Raw genomic sequence first — 8,037 nt, 5'->3', positions numbered from 1 at the left:
CTTGTCGGGGAGGCTGATGATCAACAAACACCGTAACAATGATCACTTCCGCGTTGGATGGTAATGTCCGCGAAGAATAAAAAGGCAAGCACGCGGTGGCGGGGGTGGGGTGGGGGACACTCCCTCATGGGGGTCAGGAAGCGATGAGAATGTCGAGGACAGACGGGAGCCCTGCAGGCTGCAGGAGCACAGGCGCCCGGGGCAGGAAGGACCGCAGTCCGGGAGGGAGGCAGGGCCCCGGGGCTGTGCCAGGCAGCTGGGGTCTGGCTGCAGAGCAGTGGGGAGCCGGGGGGCACAGGCAGGAAGGCTGTGCGATGTCACCTACACTCACAGAGGCTCTCCTTGCTGTGTTTGCAGAACACACTGCAGGCACGGAGGGCAACCAGGAGCCTTGTTGGCAGCTGCAGGGGAGGTGCTGATGGTTCCGATGCCCCCAGAGAGGGGGAGCTGGCAGGGCAAGATGCCAGGAACCCCTCTCGGCAATAGTGGGGAGGTGCCACTCACTGAGATGGAAACACAGAGGAGGTTGGGGCAGGCTGGGGCAGAAAGCAGGTGTGGGTCTGGATGGGACAAGCTGGTAGTGCCTGTTGACAGCAAGGGGGGGGCGCTACGGCAAGAGGACGTTTTAACCAGTCCTGACTGGACATCCCCAGTATGCCAGGCACAGGCCGGGTCTGTCTGCAGCACTGCCCAGGCCCTCCTGTCCTCCTGTCTGGGTGCAGCCCGGCCCAGCAACACCTGTGGGCCTGTGACTGTCAGGCCAGGGACTTCGTGCCTGCAGCCTCACCCCATCAGCCCCAGGCAGGAGGTGGCCCATTCCCAGGTCAACAAGGGACAGAGGGGTATAGGGCTCGCCACTGGGCATCTGGGACCCTGTGTGGCCATTACAGGCCCAACTGTCTCTCTGGAAAAATGCCTTGGACACTGTTGCTGGCAGTCATCACACCCACATGTCATTTCTCGTGTCAGTTAGTGGCAGAGTTGCTATAACACAGAGGCCTGAAAATGTGTGGCCCAGAGCTGGGTCATGCTGTTGCAGGGTGTCATCCAGGACCCAGTTCCTTTGCAGAGGCCTGGGGGGCTGTTCTCAGTCACATAAAGCAGGGGTCACTGAGGGGCAGGCGCCGTCCTTCTAATAATGGGCCTCAGGACTTGCCCAGGGTCCCTTCTACCTGCATCCTTCTCCCAGGCTTCACTCGATGGCCACACTATGGTCAGGGAGGCTGAGAAATGTCATGTCTACACGAGCAGACGGGAGCCCTGCTAATGCCCAGGGATTCTGTCATCGAGAGCAAGGGGCGATGAATGTGGAAGGACAATTTTATAGTCATTATCTCACTTTCAGACAGTAGCTGACCAAATTTTGAAGTCCCTGGAGCTGTCCTCAAACACAGAGGTGACCCTCATAATGGAATCCAGACAGCAAAGGAAAAGATAGGGGTCGCTTTTGGAAAACTCAAAGAGATGGTCAAAGTTTTTTGGTGAAACGTCTCCAAAATATATACTATTCTTAGACTTTTTTTCATGCCATGAAAACTTCAATTCTCACTATAATCCAGTAGTTCCCAGGATCATGACCTTTTAAAATTTATCCTTTTTGGATTGAACTCTTGCATTTTGGATCTTAGTCTAGAAGCGATTCTTTTTTTAATACAGGAAGTTTGAACAAGTTCCATTTGGCAGATTCTAGAGCAGAGAAACAAAAATCTCTCTTATGTAACATATTTTGGGGTTTCTTTACGTTCAGTTAACTCAGAAGTCACCGAATTATTATGAACATTTGCGGCCTAGGGTAGGCATTGGAGTTCGGGGTTCATGTTACGCAAACCACTGCTGCTAAGAATTCCCGAGCACAAGTCTCATCAGCCCCGGACACCTTTGGGCAGCTTTCCAAACAGTACACCTTGCTCTTTCATTTAGCATATGAAGGGGCATGGAATGCCAGGAACGTAGGTCTGCAAGGCAGGCTAACTGCTGTGCTGCTGCCGGCCGCAGTCAGTCTGCACTTGGTTTTTCCCAGTCCTTTGGGGGCCTCAGTTTCTGACTCTGTGCAATGAGATTGGCAATAACAAGTGAGCATCTTGTAAACTTTGGCTGCCTTTTTCCCCTGGTGGATCTCATTTTTTTCTGTCCCATAGTATAACAGCGTCCTGCCACACCAGAGGGTGTCAGACTATTTCGACGATCCGCAGAGCTCTGCCCAGGCCCCTCGGGTCTCTCTGGCTGGTTAGGGGAGGAGGAGCCCAGGCTCGCAGGAGCAGCTCTGCTTGTACCTATCTGATAATCTGAGATGTGTGATTACAGTGGAAAAATAAAACATTTGATTCTTTAAAAAAGTTAGCAGGCTACTCTTCCAGAAATGATCTTCAAAGTCATTTCCAGTCCTGAAACTATGAGACTCTGAGAGGTCAGGGAAGGGAGCCTGGAAGATGATGTCTATGAACGGCCGCCAAGTGCCCGGGTGGAGCCGGAAAGGCTGCAGAGCCAGGATGGAGGGGGAGGGCGGAGCAGGTGGGAGGGGGCGTTTGCAAGGAGCTGCCGGTGGGCGAGCCCTGCAGGGAGGCCCTCTGGGTTCACATCGAAAGAACCGGACCTCGGAGTTAGGAGGCAGAAGTTAAGAGCCCAGCTGGGCTTCCGTGAGCCAGGTGATCCCTAATGAGGGGCTTTTCCCCTGAGTCTTGGTTTCTTCTTTGAAAGTTGAATTCGGAAGGTGAGGGTGGGAGAATTAGGCAAGTCTGTAACACCCTGTGTGTATTTCCAAAATCCCCCAACCCAAACAAGTCTTTATCCACTTGACACTAACTCATTTGGTGGCACAATCTGACCTGAACAAATATGAGGTTACATATATGCTTTATGTATCCTTTTTAGTGCAAATACGTATCTGTAGATATCTCCACACACATGTGGTTCTGTTTCATTTCAGAAGTGGCCGTGTGTTTAACTGTGGGTGCCCTGGCAGACGCACTCAGTGTGTTAGGTAACGCATGGTGTATACATGCATGATCTTCCCGAAATCTGAGGAATTCTGGAATCCAAGTACATTTGTCCCCAGTGGTTTTGGATAAGGGGCTGAAGCCCTGTAATAATTCCTGACCTGCCCTTCAGGCCTGCGGTGAGGATGCCAAGAGCCACCAGGCGTGAGCACCTGCTGTAAGTCATGACGCGTCCCCCGCTACAAAGGACAACGTTCCCCGAGCAATACTAGGGTCTCTGTGCTAGTCTGCCGGGGCTGCCATGGCGAAGTACCACAGACTGGGGGCCTTAAACAACAAACATTTATTTTCTCATGACTCTGGAGGCTGGAAGTGTGAGACCAAGGTGCCAGCAGGGTTGGGTTCCTCTGGGGCCTCTCTCCTGGGCTTGCAGACGCCGTCTTCTCTCTGCATCCTCACCTGGTCTCTCTTTGTGTGTCTGTGTCCCAATCTCTTTTTATAGGGACACCAGTCAGATTGGGTTAGCCCACCCTGATGTCCTCATTTCAACTTAATTACCTCTTTAAAGACACTATCTCCAAATACATTCACATTCCTGTGGGGTTAGGAAGGCAACACGTGATTTTTAGGGGACATAACTCAGCCCATGGAGTCACCTTTTGCTGCAGTCAGTGCTCTTCTCCTGGCTGGGTGTCTAAACCCCTGGCCTTCTTCATTTTTCACATGTTAACACACTTGAACCCAGATGGACCAGCCTCACCTTTCCTGCCTCCCAGCCGTCGTGTGACTCCCCTACAGCGGAGCATCTGGAAATTGGGGGTGTCCGTTGCAAGAGCACACTGAGGTCCTGACGAATGACCAGAAGCGCGTCTGCTAACTGTGAAATTTCACCCGGGCCCGCCAGCCTGGTGTGAAACTGGTGACCGATCGGCCCACACCAAGCAGGGTTTCCCTTTGTCCGCCCCACCTTGGGCAGGGGGAGGGCAGGAAGGAAAGCAGCAGCCTCCGGTCCCTGTGCCCGGCGGCCTGGCGGAGGCCACTCAGTCTGTGCCCAGTTTCAATGAAGGGCACAGCTGGCAGGAGAACGACCAAAGGGACGACAGCGTCGCTCCCCGACAGACCATCCGTCTGGGTTTACTGTCCTGTGTTTTCTGACGGGGCCACACTGGGGGCTGGCCGGCGGGGGCAGGCACCATGTGTCTGCAATAAGACCAGCAGAGGGGTCTGTCCAGCAACGAGTACCTGCCGGCCTCCTGAGGTCGCAGAGCTCCGGCCGGACTCTCGGGAGCCGCTCCGGCTGCAGCGTCGTTAGTCGGGCAGGAGGAGGCCCGAGTCCTTCCTCTGCCCCCGTCTCTTCCCTGGGCTTTGCTGGAGCTGCGGATGAACCCGGCACGGAGCCCGCGGTCCCCGCAACGCGCGTCCCGCAGTCTGGCACGGACGCATCTCACGCAGCGGGGACGCGTCCCCGAGTGTCAGCTGGGCCCGCTCTCGGCCTCCAGCGGCCCCACGGCCTCGTGTCACCAGGTGTTTCCGGTGCTACGTCCTCTCCGGGGGCACTTTGGCTTCTAACCGCGTCGGACCCCCGTGCTGCGGGGACTCGCACCGGAGCCTTCCGTGGCCTCCCGGGCGTCAGCGTGAGGGACACTGTCCCCGGCAGGGGTTTGCGGCCCGAGCACAGCCTTACGGGAGCTCGCACGGGAGGCGCCGGGGCCATCACAGTGACATGGCTTCTCTTTTAAAAGTGTGAAACGTACCTGTGGCATTAAGGAAAGAGACAGCCTCGGTGACGCTGGGATCATCGCGTGTCCCAGGCTGCTGGCAGCACGGCTGAGAGAGACAAGGGGGCGGGGCGACAGCAGCCTTTGCTTTCTGTCCCTGCTTCTCCGTGAGGCAGAGTGTACCGGCCTCTCGTTCCACAAGTGATGCATCTTCCAGACGAAAGACCATCCTCTAGGAATAGGCAGCTGGGTGCTGCCAGCCTGGGGGAGCGGGAGGTCCCTGTCCCCGCACGGGACCGGGTGGCAGGCCTCGGCGTGGGGGGCGCAGGGCCGGGAGTCGGCACAGGCGCCGCAGCCTCACTCAGCTGCTCTTGTCCGCGACCAAGGCCCGGCGGGGGCAAGGGCCACCGGCTCCAACGCACACGCCGGTGACCCGAGTTCCCTCCTTGGGGGGGGCTTCAGAGCCCACGGACCTTCCCACGGGGGCGGGGGACAGCCCCTCAGCCCACCCCTGCACCACCACCAGGCCTGTCTTGGACTTTGAAAATGCTCCCAACTCACGGTGCGCTGGCAAGTGACACACAGGGACGGCTCGGAGCATGTGCATGAGCGAGAGCCTGTGTGGTGTGTGTATGAGTGTGGCGTGCGGTGTGTGTGATGTGTGGTGTATGAGTGTGTGATGAGTGTGGTGTGTCGTGTGTGTAATGTGTGGTGTATAAGTGTGTGTGTATGAGTGTGATGTGGGGTGTGTGTAATGTGTTGTGTATGAGGGTGTGTGAAGAGTGTGCTGTGTGGTGTGTGTAATGTGTGGTATATAGTGTGTGTGATGAGTGTGAGGTGTGGTGTGTGTGATGAGTGTAGTGTGTGGTGTGTGTAATCTGTGGTGTATGAGTGTGTACGAGTCTTAAGTGTGGTGTGTGTGATGTGTGGTGCATAAGTGTGTGTGATGACTGTGGTGTGTGCTGTGTGTAATGTGTGGTGTATTTGTCTATGATGAGTGTGGTGTGTGGTGTGTGTAATGTGAGGTGTATGAGTGTGTGATGAGTGTGGTGTGTGGTGTGTGTGATGTGTGGTGTATGCATGTGTATGAGTGTGGTGTGTGATGCATGTGGTGTGTGGTGTCTATATTGTGTGATATATGAGTGTGTATGAGTGTGATCTGTGGTGTGTGTGATGAGTGTGGTATGTGGTGTGTGATGTGTGGTGTATGTTTGTGTGTGATGAGTGTGGTGTGTGGTGTGAGAATGTGTGTGATGAGTGTGCTGTGTGGCATGTGGAATGTGTGTGATGAGTGTGGTGTGTGGTGTGTGCAATGTGTGGTGTATGAGTGTGATGAGTGTGCTGTGTTGTGTGTTTGATGTGTGGTGTATGAGTGTGTGGTGAGTGTGATGTGTGGTGTGTGTGTTGTGCTGAGGGTGTGTGTTAGGCTAGAAATTTCTGGATCCTTCCAGCACGTTGATACAAGTCTCGGGTTTTCTCCCACGTTATCTCATTTCATCCTGGCACAGCCTGTCCAATGTGTGTTGTCCCCACTTCACAGATGGAAACTGAGGCTTGCGGGGACTTCAGCATCCCCCAGAATCCCGCAGATGATCGATAGTCAGCAGTGCCGGCCCTGTCTGCTGATTCCCCAACCGCAATTCTTTCCCCAACGTGTCCCCCCACCCAGTTGGCTCAGCTGACAGCGTGTAGAAAAGGTGTCCCACGTCAGTCCACAGCTATCGCTGCTTTGGATGTGGGATGTGCCACCCGAGCCAGCAGGGGAGAGGACCGGGGTGTCCCGGGTTCCAGGGTCGCAGACCCCCTGGGAGGCAGAAGAGCACCCCCCCCCACCCGCCACCCTCCTGCGTGTCACCCAGGGCCGGTCACCGGCACTAGGTTTTGTTCCCCAGGCCCCAGTGCTATGGGAAGAAGAGATTTTAAGTGAGAAAAAAGAGCCCTCAGTCCAATAAAAAAACTTCAGAAAAATGCTGATTTTAAACAGGGGTGTGTCCGCTCGCGTGTTACATTTTGGAGTCACCGCGGGGCTCCTGAGAGCCTTTGTGTCGCTGCTGGGAGCTGAGACGTCACAGGGGCGTGTGGGGTCCGGCGCGTCCCCGACACGCAGCAAATACTCACGTGGGACTTTCAGACCCGCCTTTGGAGAACTTCCTCTGCGCCACTGCAGTTTGGAAGTTGCCTTCCCGTCTACTCTTGTCGCCTCTGCTGCCTGCACCATGTCGCCTCAGCAGCACTGCCGGTGGCCCGCGACTCTTGGAGGGCTCAGAGCCTTCTGGGGTCAAACAGCCAATCTAGGAAGGGCCAGCGTGGCGCTCCCGGGCCCCTTCTGGCAGGTGCTGGCCCTGGTGGCTGGCGACAAGTGGAGGTGCCACCAGGCACCTGATTCCTCCTCCTCTCGGGCCCTGCGCCTGTATGAACCCAGGTCGGAACAAGACCCCGGGGTCGGGGGCGGCGAAGGCCAGCTCCGGGCAGTGACTAAAGGACGGTGTTTAGACCGAGAAGGTGGCACCATGCTGCGCCCCGTCACCCGCCTCGTCTGTGACACGGACGGCCTTCTTCTGGGTACGGAACGGCTGTGTTCAGTGGTGTTTCGAGAAACATGTGGCCGCTCTGGGAGGAATCACACCTGGGACGTGCAGTCCCTGGCCAGGGGTAAGAAGGCGCCGGAGGCCGCGCAGATCGTCACAGACGTCTTGACCCCCCGCGTCCAAGGAGGAGCCGCGGGACGAAAGCCAAGCGACGTTAAAGGAGCTGTCCCCACGGCCGCACTCATGCCAGGGGCTAAAAACTCGTCCGCCACCTGCGGAAACACAACATACCCTCTGCCGCCGCCAGCTCCGGGTCTGCGTCACTCGAGATGAAGACAAGCAGGAACAAGGAATTCTTTGGTTTGTTTCGTCACCTCGTTTTGGGAGAAGACCCGGGAGTGAAGAGCGGGAAGCCGGAGCCCAACATATTCCTGGCTTGTGCCAAGAGGTTGTCCCCGCCTCCTCCCGTGGAGCAGGGCCTTGTCGTTGAAGATGCTCCCAACGGGCTGCAGGCGGCCCTGGCAGCCGGGATGCAGGCGGTCACAGTTCCAGACGGACCCCTGAGCCGCGACCTGATGGCAAAGGCCACGCCGGTGCTGGATTCCCTGCAGGACTTCCAGCCCGAGCTGTTTGGGCTGCCCCCCTACGGGTGAGGGAGGACGTGTCCTGCACTCCCTGCCCACGCCAGGCCACACTGCTGGGCAGGCGACAGCACCCAGACCGCAGCCTGCATATTGATCCCGGCCTTCCTGTTGGCGTGGCCCACTCCGTAAAGTGTTGATAGAACATGGCTTGGCAGTTGACAGAAAACAAAGTAGAGACAGCCCAGAACAAAGGTGAAACTTGAATGACCAT

The 8,037-nt window shown here is 56.5% G+C and overlaps 1 pseudogene; it reads left to right on the top strand.

The window, feature by feature from the left end:
* The first annotated feature begins 6,870 nt into the window (after positions 1-6,870).
* LOC123640627 lies at positions 6,871-7,835 on the top strand (annotated as a pseudogene).
* The last annotated feature ends 202 nt before the right edge of the window (positions 7,836-8,037 follow it).

Source organism: Lemur catta, chromosome 6 (assembly GCF_020740605.2).
Source record: "Lemur catta isolate mLemCat1 chromosome 6, mLemCat1.pri, whole genome shotgun sequence".
NCBI lineage: Eukaryota > Metazoa > Chordata > Mammalia > Primates > Lemuridae > Lemur > Lemur catta.
Note: the sequence above shows the minus strand (reverse complement) of the source record. Positions and strands in the feature narration are given on the sequence as shown.